The sequence below is a fragment of the Heterocephalus glaber genome, unplaced genomic scaffold, assembly GCF_053883595.1.
Source record: "Heterocephalus glaber isolate CG9 unplaced genomic scaffold, H.glaber_assembly_v1.0 deba00001509, whole genome shotgun sequence".
In the NCBI taxonomy this organism is placed as follows: Eukaryota; Metazoa; Chordata; class Mammalia; order Rodentia; family Bathyergidae; genus Heterocephalus; species Heterocephalus glaber.
Window position 1 is genome coordinate 29136439 of NW_028258325.1, and position 13552 is coordinate 29149990.

General features: G+C 39.5%; 1 long non-coding RNA gene across 1 annotated transcript in view; it reads right to left on the minus strand.

Moving 5' to 3' along the window:
- Window positions 1-1877, minus strand: part of LOC147825099 (uncharacterized) — a 32076-nt gene extending 30199 nt beyond the window's left edge. The window contains exon 1 of the long non-coding RNA XR_015441324.1: window positions 1109-1877. This is a non-coding gene — a long non-coding RNA (uncharacterized LOC147825099). The remainder of the gene's footprint in view (window positions 1-1108) is intronic.
- Window positions 1878-13552: the final 11675 nt, after the last annotated feature.

A 13552-nucleotide genomic window follows, 5' to 3' on the forward strand; every position in this document is an offset into this window, starting at 1 on the left:
TTCATCCAGAAAGATGGGTAAAGGGGGCTGCAGAGGGACGTGTGGAATAGATGATAAGTTGGAAGAAAATCTCCAAGATATAGATATTTATGCCTGCCCCATAGGAAAAAATAAAAGGTGCGATGGGGGACCAGGAAACCACTGTCATCGTTGGGGTTGCGAATCTATTGCCCCGTGGAAAAACGATGATGCATTTGGCCTTGGAACAACAAACACCAAGTGGTTCATGTTCCAAAGGAAAATGTAATCCCATCAAGCTAACCTTAAAACAATAGCAGAATCCATATAAATAATGTGAAAAAGGAAAATCCTGGATGGTGGCACTCTATGTGGGTGGAAAGGACCCTATGACTGACCTCCTCATCCAACGTAGCCCAGTAATAGTACCACCTAAACTAGTAGGCAACATTTATAGGGTCTCGAGCCCCCAAGAAAAAGAAAAGGGAAAAGGAACCTATAATGTGTCATTAGCTGCTCCTGAATCTCCGATCCAATCATACCTAAAAACCCCGGATGCCATGCACACCCTGTTAAGTGAGTCTAGCTCCAATCTTACTCAAGGGTGTTGGCTGTGTTTGAGTCCACGTCCCTTATATTATGTAGGGTTGGCAGTAAACGGCACCTTCTCAGAAGCTGACCAAAATGAGTGTGATTGAAAACAATCAAGGTTGTCAATTGGAGATATAAGAAGAAAAGGGTTATGTGTTAAAAATTCAAGTGTTACATCATCTTCTCTGGACAATATATGTTCTTACCAGACACCCACCATCAGTAATAAAAAATATTTAAAAGCTGGAAACAATGCATGGTGGGCATGTACAAATGGTATAACTCCCTGTTTATCCATGACAGTCCTCAATCAGGAACTTGAGGTATGTGTAATGGTCCACATTTTACCCCAAGTCACTATATATGGAGAAGACCAGGGTTGGGAATACCTAGCTAAGAGAACACACACCCAAGAGAAGCGCCACCCAGCACTGATTCCTGTGTTAACTGCAGCAGGCATTGCAGGATCAGTGGCTCTGAGCATGACTGCAATAGGACTGCAAGACTCTAATTTCAAGACCCTTGCCCAACAGGTAAAAATAGACTTAGGCCTACTTACCGAGTCAGTGTCTCATTTGGAAAAACAAGTTGATTCTCTGGCTGAGATGGTCCTTCAAAACCGCCGAGGACTTGACCTTGGGTTTATGAAAGAGGGAGGGCTATGTGCAGCCCTAGGAGAGCAATGTTGCTATTATGCTAACAAATCTGGAATAATAAGAGAAACTCTGGCCACTGTAAATAAACATCTACAAGAAAATTATAATAGATTGATAAAACAGGAGGGATGGTTCCAGTCAATGTTTAACTGGTCTCCCTGGATGACTACCCTTGTTTCTGCCCTTGCTGGACCCCTGTTAATCCTGTTACTAGCTTTGACTTTTGGCCCATGCATTATTAATAACCTTATGGCCTATGTAAGGGCCCAGATAGGATCTGTTTGTCTAATGATTTTGAATCAACAAGCCAAATATCATCCTTTAAGTGAGCTAGACGAGAAAGAGCAAAGATGGAGACAAGAATACCAAGATAATGCTGTATAAGATTACACAGCTACGGGAAAAATCAGTGGGGAATGTGAGACTGAACAACAGTTACTCCATTTTGTAATAGGGCCCCAACTTGTCTGCTTCTGTTACGGATCACCAGGTAGACATCGAGTTCCAGGGATGTGCTTGTTGTTGTGCCAGGAAGGTCTATTGTGTGCGTAGTGTTCCATCATGCTTGTCCAACTCCATATCTGAATATGTTATCTTAAGGACAATCTGTAAAAGGTCTGTTTTATCTCTCTCCTCCACTTTTGTATTTCTGCTTGCCAACTTCCCCTGTGACTCCCTATAAAAATAGCCTCGGACTCTGAGCCAGTTGCCACTCTAAGCTACTTTGCTTTGGGAGTGCCGTCTGGCCAAACTAATAAAGGTTTGTTTTACTTTCCAACTTGTCTGGTGTGTTCCTTCCTGGGTGTTCTTCACTGCAGTCAGCTCCTCGGAGCGTTTGGTAAGGCCCTTGGTCTTACAGGAGGCCACTAATATCTTACTTTGGAAGCTGTCTACCTACACAGTTTTATAGTGAGAGCAAAAGGTTCATCGGTTCAACTTCCCATTTGCTTCCTATATTTTCTAAGGCATATCCAATTATAGTTAAAAGCATTTGATTCCAAAGAAGGATAGGGGAATAATGGAGGTCAAAGAAGCAGTTTAAAAAGCTTTGTGTTTTCTATAAATAACCCCCCCAAAATAATCTTCTGAATATTTTCCTTTGGGGTAAGGTAATTTTATATTTCTAAAATTTCTTCAGAATCTTGAAAGGATATAATAAAATATCACTTGACCTTACACAGTGGCTAAAACCTAACTTTAATGACTCAGGCAAAAGTTACATATATTTTAAGGTTAATGCAAAGTTTCTCAACAAAACTATGAAAGTAGATGCAAAAGAAGTAATCATTTTTATACAGCCACTTTGAAGATATGAATACAAATTGGAGAGGAAGGTAAAGACGAGAAGCACTGCCATAAGGAAAATGTGTATCATTGTAAAAGCTAATTGTGATGGTAATTAGGTTCTGCTTTGGAAGTACATGGATGATGTTGGCTCTTACAATAGATTTGTTCAAAGAAATAAAATAGATTGGGCTATTCAACAGTGACTGAATTGTTCATTATGTTAAGAATGGAAAGCAATCTTGTAAAATGTCATCTTTTGCATTTATTTTAATTTTCAGAGAACATTTATGCCAATTAAATGTAAAAATTTCCCAATATCACTCCTACTTCATTAAAAGGGAAAAATACTATACCTAAATACCTTTGACAAATAGTCATGTTATTTAAATAATTATCCCTCTTTTTCAGGAGAGATTCAGACAAGGAAAAAAATCAAGTGAAGGAGTAAAAGGAAGATTCAAGGTATTTGTCAAGGACATGGAGATAAGGAGAAACAAAGGATTTTGTAGGGAATTCACTTCCTGCTACAAATAGAAGCACCTGGAGAGCTCTGCCTCCCTCTGGAAACATGGTGCACCTGTCATCCATTACTCACATGCTTAATAAAGTGACTAAACACATGGCAATGAATACATCATGTCCTGTTCTGGAGTTACTGGTCCCACACAGTATAAATCCATACATCTTTTCCAGATTCTGCACAGCTGTTACTAGTCACCTGAGTTGGAAATCTACCTCCTTTGTGAGCTTGCTTCTTAAAGCCAGTTTGAATGCTGGATGGTGCCTGAATAACTGGCATGTTCCTGCTCAAAACTTTCTTTCAATTTGGGATGGTGGCTCAGAAGCCCCTACCTCTGGGCTGGGAGCGGTGGGAGGGAGTATAAATAAGGACTAAATGTATAATAGGTAATGTGAAATAGGAAGAAAAGGGGTAAAGGGGAAGGAAGTGGGAAGGCTAGAGGAAAGGATAGAAGGGAGTGGGATTAATATGAGAAAATGGAAAAATAGGAACAAAATCTTTGTAAATAGGGAGGACTTGAGGGGTTGAAGGGAGGGCTGGGCAAGGGTGAAAAATAAGAACCAAGAGAGACTGTGTAAAGGTGCAAATTTCCAATGATGAATGTCATTATATTGTATACCTAAAATGTACCTATGATTAGAATGAATAATCGATAATGCAAAATAGGAAGAAAAGGTCCAAAGGGGTAAGGGTATTGGGAGGAGCAGGGGAAAGGAAAGAAGGGAAAGGAAAAATGATGAGAAATGGAAAAAATGGAAATAAAGTCTTTGTAAATAGGGAAGGGTGGAGGGGGTGAAGGGAGGGCTAGGAATGGGGAAAAAATAAGAACCAAGATGCATCATGTAAAGGTACAATTCCCAATGAGAAATGTAATTGTGTTGTATACCTACAATGTACCAATAAAAGAATTAAAAAATAAATAAATAAAAAATAAAGTAATACACAACATAAAAAAAAACAAAAAAAAAACCTTTCTTTCAATTTGGGCCGCTGGTGGTTAACTTCTCTGGGCCTGTACAACCTCAGTCTATACAATCCACTTTTATTTTGTGCAGAATCTAGAAAAGAGTTAAGAATGTAACTCAGTGCAAAGGCATTGAGTTCAATCTCCAGTATTGGCAAAAAAAAAAAAAAAAATTTTTTTTTTTCCTCAGTATTGTGGATCAAACTCAGGACCCTGTGCTTGTGAGACAGGTGCAGTGCCATTAAGCTAATTCCCCAGCAAAAAAAGGTATTGTTAATGGTGTAGAGAAAAGGAAACTTTTGTTTTCTGTTGGTACAAATGTAAATTAGTATAGCCAGGTAGAAAACAGGACATGGAGATTCCTCAAAAAAGTACAAAGAGAATTACCACAGAATCCAGAAACTCCACTTCTAGATACATATCCAAAGGACTTGAAATCAGTGTATTGAAGAGATATCTGCCCTCCCATGTCCATTGCAGCATTATTCACAATAGTCAAGATACAGAAACAACATAAATGCTCATCAATAGGTGAATGGCAAAAGAAAATGTGACATATAACCAGTCTAAGTGGTATTTTGTTCAGCTTTTTAACACCAGGAAATTCTATCTTTTATGACAATATGAAGCAAGCCAGGCAGAGAAAGACAAATATCACATGACGTCACTTATATCCAACATCTAAAAAGGTTGCACTAATAGAAATACAGAGTTAAATAATAGTTATCAGAGGATGACAGTTGGAGGGAAAACAGAAAAAGGTGAGATGTTGGTTAGTGGAAGCAAAGTTTCAGTTGGACAGGAGGAATTAGTTCCAGTCATCTATTTCACAGCATGGTGACTGTTTTCTTCTTTTCTTTTCTTTTTTCTTTTCTTTTCTTTTCTTTCTTTCTTTCTTTCTTTCTTTCTTTCTTTCTCTTTTTCTTTCCTTCTTTCTTTCTTTCTCTTTCTTTCTCTCTTTCTTTCTCTCTTTCTTTCTCTTTCTCTGTTTCGTTCTCCCCCCACCCTCTCTGTCTCTCTCTCTCCTTTCTGGTTAAGAAAAGAGACTTATTTAGCTCACATTTCTGCTGTTCTCTGGAGGTGGGCCCGCGGCAGAGGTCATAACAATGGTGGAAATACATACAGAAGAGATCACATGGAAAGACTGTAAACCAGACAGTGACTCAGGGTTCAGGCTCACTCTTTCATAACAACTCACATTCAAAAGAAATACCTTAAACCTTTCCAAGGACAAGGCCTCCAGTGACCACTGTCCACTAGCACCCACTTCTTAGTTTCTTTTAAAAAATATTTTATTAGTGTGTGTTTGCAGTACAAAATGATTACATTTATCTTGGGGCACTGGTATATATACATATCACTCTCAATCGTTTTAACTTTCCTTTCCCCTCCTCATCCTCCTCTCTTCTCCTATCTACAGATTCCTTTTCCATGTCCTCAAAGTGTATCTCCCTTTTTCCTATCATCTACTTTTTATTTTACTCTGTAAATTATTTATATTTTAGGTTTATCATATCAACGAAACCACATGAAATTTAACCTTCCATGTCTGATTTATTTCATTTAGCATTGTTGTCTTCAGGAGCATCTATTTTCCTACAAATGATCCTAATTTATCCTTATGGCTGAGGAGTACTTCATTATGGGTATATACCACATTTTCTTTATCGGTTCATCTGGTGATGGTCATATAAGCTACTTCCAAGACTTAGCTATTATAAGTTGTGCTACTATAAACGTGGTTATGCGTGTGTCACTGTAATACCATGTCTTTAAATCTTTTGGGGAAGATACCTAGAAAAAATAGAGTTGGGCCAAATGGAATTTTTAGTTTTAGTTTTTTGAGGAATCTCCATACTGATTTCCGTAATGGTTATACTAGTTTACATTCCCACCAACAACATGTGAGTTCTTATTTTTCCCCATAATCTCACCATCATTTTTGTTTTTAAGTTCTTGGTGAAAGCTATTGTTTCTGGAGGGAAATAGACTCTCAGAGTTGTTTTGATTTGCATTTCTCTAAAAACCAAAGACGTTGGACATTTTTTAATGTACCAGTGATACCTCTGTTCACAAACTCAATTCTTTCCGTGATTCTAGTTGCAAACAAAATTGGATGAGAAGCCAGAATGAAATTTCTCCATAAGGTCAACATTGAATCTAACCACTAAATTTGATTCAGTTCTCATCCAACCAGATTTATGACCAGAATCATGGAAAGCATCAAGTTCATAAACTGAGGTACCACTGTACTTACTGTCCATCCATCTGTAATCTGGTGACTATTTTCAATAAAAATGTATCATATACATATTTATATATCATGTTCTCACTACAAAGAAAGCATAAGAATGTGAAATGATGGGTATGTTAATTAGCCTGATTTAAATATTCTACTATGTATACATGAATCATACAATCACATTGTATTGCATAAATATATGAAATTGTCAATTAAAAAGCATAGAAAAATTAAAATTTTTTTTAAAACAAGAAAGAGATAATTGTCAGAGCAGTTTACAGATGAGAAAATGGAATTAAAAAGCCTTAAGAAACTTGCCCCATGTTCTACAGTACTTATATTACCTGGGAGATCTGGAATGAAACTTCACGTTAAATCACTCTGAAGATTCTCCTCTTAAATTCTGTGCTGTTGTCATTTCCTGAATATAAGAGGGAATAATTAGCCTATTCATTGTAAGCTGAGTGTATATGTTCATTTTAGCACTTTATAGGTTAGAGAGTCACTATTACTTTCTGCCATTTTCTAAAATCCCCTTTTAATTAAAAAAACTTTTTTAAGTGGAAAATTCTCACGTGGCTGTTAAAGAACATTCTCATAGAGATCACAGAAAGACTCTGTTTTTAATTTTTGTGGCAAAACATTGGCTATCATTCTCAATATATAAAAGATGTAAGCAACAACAGCACAGGAGCTGCCCAGAAGACTGGGCCAAGACCAAGGAAAACATTCTCCAACTACTTATATTTATCTTTTGCTTCCTGTCCAAACCAAAATAGAGTTAGGTATCAGCTTCAGCAAAAACCCCAAAACAGTGACGGTGATATATACACTCAGTCACCTCTTTTGGTCAGGAAGATGGGCACAAAGCATGTTCTGGCCATGTAAGGATGTGGATAAATTTACCTAATACTAATAAATTTTCACCCTTACCTCACTAATCAAGAAGCAGACTTTTCAGGTGACCACCTCTGTGGAGACTATTCAAGCTGACAGTACCATTGGAGTCCCTTGGGACTTCAGAGATGCATAGTGATAATCTTATGCTTTACAGGTGACATAGCTATGACTCACTCTGTGTGAGGTCTTCATCTCCTGTAACCCAGTTTTCCCTGGTATCTGCCTTCTAGTCAGCAAGTGGAGACCAGGTCTGCAAACCAGCACCACCACCACCACCCCCCAGCAAGAAATTAATTTCTAGTTCCTGGGCAATGATTGCAGTCTTTCATCAGGGGATGAGCTAGCCCTTGCCCAAGAGAATCTGGGACTTATAAGAAGGTAGGAGCTATCTGGACACAGATGACACTGAAAGCTCTAAAATCATTTTACTGGCTATATTAAAGCTCACTCCAGCTTTCCCATCCTCATAACTTTAAGCCTAATCAGAATTATAAGTCATTCTGGCCATCTAGTCTTTTCAACAGAGAGATACTATTCTGTACTGGTTTCAGGTTCATGCTTTTTGTTGTTGTTGCTCCTTTATTGAACTCTCGATTGTGCTGCAAGAAACCCAAATTCTCTGATTATTAACTCATTTATTCTTCAATATCTATTTTTTCTCATTGATGAAACTAAATTTCATCTCATTCTTGAGGTTACCACTTCCCCCTTAGGTAGACATTGGTCATTCTATTGTGACTCATGTATCTTAAAAAATGATCCAATGTAATCCTGTTAGTGTAATTATTAACATTTTTGGATGAGGAAATGGAGGCACAGAGATTAAATGAATTTCTAAAAGCCCTACAATTAGGAAGATATAGAACCAAAAAGCTCAAATAGCTGGTTCCAACCGTGGTGTGCTGTCTGAATTTCTTCTTGACAACATATCTTTTCCTTAAACAGAATATACCTAAACGTACATTCCAGTACAAATGCCACAAAGCATTCTAAATGCAAATGTGACCAGAACCAGGCTCTTGTGTATAAGCCTGTGTCTCTGACACACATAACATATATGAAAGTAAATTTTAATCAGAGGTTACTAAATGAAATCCATTTGAGTTAATGTTACATATACCTATCAAAAGTATATAATTCATTGGCCAGTTGCCTGTATATGCATCAATTTATTACTGGGTGCTGTATTACATTTCATTTGGTCTGACATTTCTGGATTTATAGCAATTTTGTATGGTTTTGATTATTGTAGCTGCATAATGTATTTTGAAATAAGGAAGTGTGATGACTTGATTTGGCTATTGATGGTCTTTTATAGTTCCACATATTTTGTAGAATTGTCTTCTACTGTTTCATAAAATAATGTGTTTGGGATTTTGACAAGGATATATTGTTTTATTAGTAATAATTTAACCTTAAATTTAATTAGGACTTGAGTTGACATATTTTCCCTGATTGTGTAATTAAAATGTGTTTTCCCTCCATATGAGTATATTTAAATTACTATTTAAGAAACAAGTCTTCTGGAAGAAAATCCTCTGTAAAACTGAAAGAATTGGTACAACTGCTCTTCTTGTTCTAGAAATGGGTCTCCTGCTCTGAGTCCCAGGTCTCATTGAAATGATTGCCACAGGCATATAACAAGAGGCTGCCTGTGCCTTTTATGATTATGTGGCTTTCAGGAGCAATAGCTGATTGTTGAAGGGCTGCTGCAATTGTTTTAAATATGCCCTAATTTTGACATTCGTACATTTAGCTATTTCAAAATATGTTGCTTGCAAATTGAATCTTAAATTTCAAAGTTTTAGCTTTGCCTTATTTATAGGTACTTAGATCTAATTAAAATTAGACATGTAATAGTGATACATAATCTCATACATAGGACCTTAATAAATATTGATTAAAGAAGTGATAGAAAAAGGGAAACACTTTGTCCCGGCCCGCGGGTAAGTCAACGGAGACCCTAGAGGGGGAGCGAGGATGAGAGGGGACAGGGGACACGAGAGATGGAGACAAGACAGGTTTCTGATCAAGTCTCGTTTATTGCAGAAGCTGTTACAACATATATACCGTAGGGCTAGAGGGGAGGAGCAAGAGGAGGGTACTGGGGCGGGTAGAATTGCAGCAGGCCCGGATATGTCCGTAAAAGGCACTCAAGAGTTCTAGCGGGGGGGCAAGGCCCCCCACAGGTCCTCCCTTTAAAATTATAATTTTAGAAAGGCGTCAGGAGAGCCAAGCCTGCGGGGGCTGAGCCTGTCTTGGGTCAGAGCAACACACGTGTCTGCACCGTGCACCTTACCCGTCATCGGTTAACCAGAGAATCAAGGCTCTGGCACCTGTCTTAGGCGGCACACGAGGGCTCTCTCATTGCATGGCACGCTTGCTCAGTTGCCCGTCATTGGCTTGCCAGCCCACTCACCAGGTGGGGCGAGAACACTTCGCCACGGCAAGGACCTAATCGATGGTCCGACATTCGTCCTGGTCAGCCATTGCCAATCTATTATAGTAGACCTGTATGGGCGCTGTTTTTATTGCCTCTATCTGGGCTCTAAGAAAGGCCATGATTTTGTTATAAAGTACGGGCCCTAAAGAAATGAGCAAGAGTAGACCCAATAAGGGTCCCAGCAAAGGGAGGAGATAAGGGAGGAAACCATTGAGGCCAGTCCAGAGGGGATTTTGAGTGAATTTTTGTCGTCATCTGTTTAAATCTTCCTGAAGTTCGCAAATTTTTCCCCTGACGATCCCAGATTTGTTGGCATAAAAACAGCAATGTTCATTTAAGGCTAGACTGTGAATAAGAGAGTTAAGCTACCCTGATTAAGCTTTTGAAGATAACCAATGTGGACATGCTACAATAACATATTCAGAACTTAACCAATATGAACGTTTTGTAACAACATATTTAGTGCTTAAATATCAAGGACAACCAATACAATCAATTTATAACATATTTAGATAATATTCATTGTGATATGTCTCCCATAAGATTATATAATATAAAATTTACTAGGGGGTCCCTTTAATGAATTAAGACCAGAATAATCATTTTCTGGGTGGCCACTTCTATATTCATCAAAGGGAGTTCCCATCTATAATCGTTTTGACAAACAATTAAGAATATATATCTTTTTATTTTATAACTGTTAATTGTAATTTGATTGTTGCGTGTGGGTAACAATGCACGTCACTTTCATAAAATAAATTTCAGTGGTACTTTGATCAATTAACAACCTGGGAAGAAAAGCATGTCTTTAGTTTAATAATATTATCTATAAGTCAATTTAACAATAGGCGAATATCCTTTGAAGAGGAAGGAACATATTGAGCTCAACTGTACAAACACAAACAACAGACAATAGACAAACATATAAGACAGTGTGTAAAATTAGGGTGCACCCAAATATAACTAGCCAAATTGAATTATACTATACTCTTGATGATTATTAGATTGTAATTGTAGGTGCCATTGTTAACTGGTTAAGATTGGACAACGTCAGGTCATCGGCATCATCAGCACACCTATCAACTTGTTTTACTAGGCGTTCTGGGAGCCACCTGGCTGACTTCATTTCCTTGGAGTAAATACACACCGATCCTCAGCCCCAGATAAGTACAGGATCCGGCCCGTGCCATGAGTGGTCCAGGGGTCTTTCCACATCACCGAGGCAAATTGTCGTTGCGTCTCTGGTTGCCAGAAACGATTGGCTGCAGATAAACCTTTGGCATCCAAATTTAAGAAGTTAAGAATAAATAGTGCATGTGATATCAGATTTCTAGGAGACCCCTTAGTAGGATACCATTCCCCCTTTTTTATTTTGTCTAAAGTAATTTTAAGTGTGAGATTAGCCCTTTCTATAATGCCTTGTCCCTGTGGATTATATGGGATTCCCGTTATATGTGTTATTGTAAATTGTTTGTAAAATTTGGAGAAGCCAGAGCTGATATAGCCAGGACCATTATCTGTTTTAATTTGTTGTGGGCAGCCAAGCACTGAGAAGGCAGTGAGGAGATGAGCAATGACGTGTTTAGTAGCTTCCCCAGATTGCAGGGTGGCAAATATGAATCCACTATATGTATTAATGTTGACATGTATATATTTAAGATTTCCAAATTTAGGGTAATGTGTGATGTCCATTTGCCATAGGGCATTTGGAATCAAGCCACGAGGATTAACTCCCAGATGAGGTGTAGGAAGGTGCAGAGTGCACGTAGGGCAGGCCTTAACAATTTGTCTAGCTTGTTCTCTAGTAAGCTTATACATAAGGCGAAGCGTGTGAGCATTAAGATGATGGAATTGGTGTGCCTTCTGTGCTTGGTCAATCGGACTGGGGGCATCAGTATTTATTGAATAGGCAAAAGCCTGAGGTCTTGTGGCTAGGTCTGCTAAGCGGTTGCCCTCTGCAAGTGGGCCGGGTAGGTTAGAGTGGGCGCGAAGGTGCCCAATGAAAAAGGATTTGGATCGTTTTCTGATTAGATCTTGTAATTGGAGGAAAAGACCACCAGTCTGAGAGGCAAGTTTGATCAGTCCACATGTTTCTAATAAGGGAACAGATTGGGCAATGTAAGCACTGTCAGTAAAGAGATTAAAAGCTCGGGCAGGAAATGCGGTAAAGACCGCTATGACTGCCTGGAGCTCGGTTAACTGGGCCGAAGAGTGGGCGGTTTGGAACTGGACAATGTTATCATCCCACACATAGGCAGCCATTCCAGTGGAAGAACCGTCTGTAAAAATGGGTAGAGCCTCTGGCAGAGGAAAGCAAGAAGTGATCTTCGGGAAAATGAAGTCATGTCTGTTGGCAAAGTCAATAAGTTTGCTGGGAGGATAGTGGTTGTCCAATAACCCTGAATAAGAAGCAAGAGCAATTGGGCAGGAATCGGTGGTTTGTATAAGCCAATCGACCTGGTCCTTAGGGTAGGGTTGGATAATGACATCAGGTTCTTTTCCAAAGTACATCTTTCCATGGTCTCTGCCCAAGATAACTAGGTCTGCAACTGCAACATAATAGGGGTAAAAGACCCGCTTAGGGGAAACTGGGAGATGAACCCACAAAAGGGGAGCGGTTTGCCAAAAGACAGCAGTGGGAGAGAGGGAGGTTTTGCAGATGATATACTGTAAAGGAGAGTTATAATCCATAAAAGTAATTATTTGATTTTGAATGGCTTGTTCCGCTGTACTGATGGCTTTGCGCCCCTCGGCAGTGAGCTGTCGAGGTGAAGTAGGGTGGTTATCACCTTGTAGGGTATCATAGAGAGGCTTCAGGTCATGTTTAGTGAGCTTTAAATAGGGCATAAGCCAATTAATGTCTCCTAGCAATTTTTGGAAGCCATTTAAAGTCTTAAGACCGTCCAGCCGCAAGGTAAGCTTTTGGGAGGAAATGTGACGTCCCTTCATCTGAAATCCAAGGTAGTTATAAGGGTCTTTTAGTTGAACCTTATCAGGGGCAATCTGGAGGCCATGAGATTCAAGTGCCCGTCGAAGGTCAGCATAACAAGCTAAAACCTCACTTCCTAATTGCCCCGCTACAAGGATATCATCCATGTAATGGATAATATACATTTGAGGCCAATTGTCTCGGGTGGATTGGAGTGCCGCGGCTACAAATGACTGGCACAGGGTGGGACTATTGGCCATGCCTTGGGGCAGAACCAGCCACTGAAAGCGCTGCATTGGGGTACAGAAATTGGTCGCTGGAAGGCTAAATGCGAAGCGTTTTTGATCAGCAGGATGTAAGGGAATGGTGAAAAAGCAATCCTTTAAATCAATAATAATCTTGTAATACCCAAGGGGAATGGCTACCGGCGAAGGGAGACCAGGTTGTAAAGCTCCCATGAGTACCATGGTTTTATTAACTGCTCTAAGATCTTGTAAGAGTCTCCATTTTTCCGACCGTTTTTTAATGACAAAAATGGGAGTATTCCAAGGGGAGTGGCTAGGAATAATATGGCCAGCATGAAGCTGTTCCTGCACCAACTGTTGAGCTGCTGACAATTTCTCCTTAGAGAGGGGCCACTGATCGACCCACACTGGATCATCTGAGAGCCAGGTAATCTTTTCAGCATGGGCCGCAGGAGTGTCAATGGCCCCTATGGAAAATGGCCTAGCCCTGCCCGAGGGGGCCGAGGGACAGGCTCAATGGGGTGAGTAAGGTTTGTAGGGTGTTTCCCCAGTCCCGTTCCTGGAATGTACCCATTTTTAAACATCTGCATAGTGACAATTTCATTGGGGCTGGAAATAATTATCCCCATTTGTGATAGTAAGTCTCTTCCCCATAGATTAATAGGTAACCCTGAAATGATATAAGGTTGAATGGTGCCCTGATTACCATCTTGGTCTCTCCAGGTCAGATCTTTGGCACTTTGTTTAGGATTTTCACTCTGACCTATACCCCCGAGATGGGTGAGGGTGTCTTTTAATGGCCATGCCTGAGGCCAAT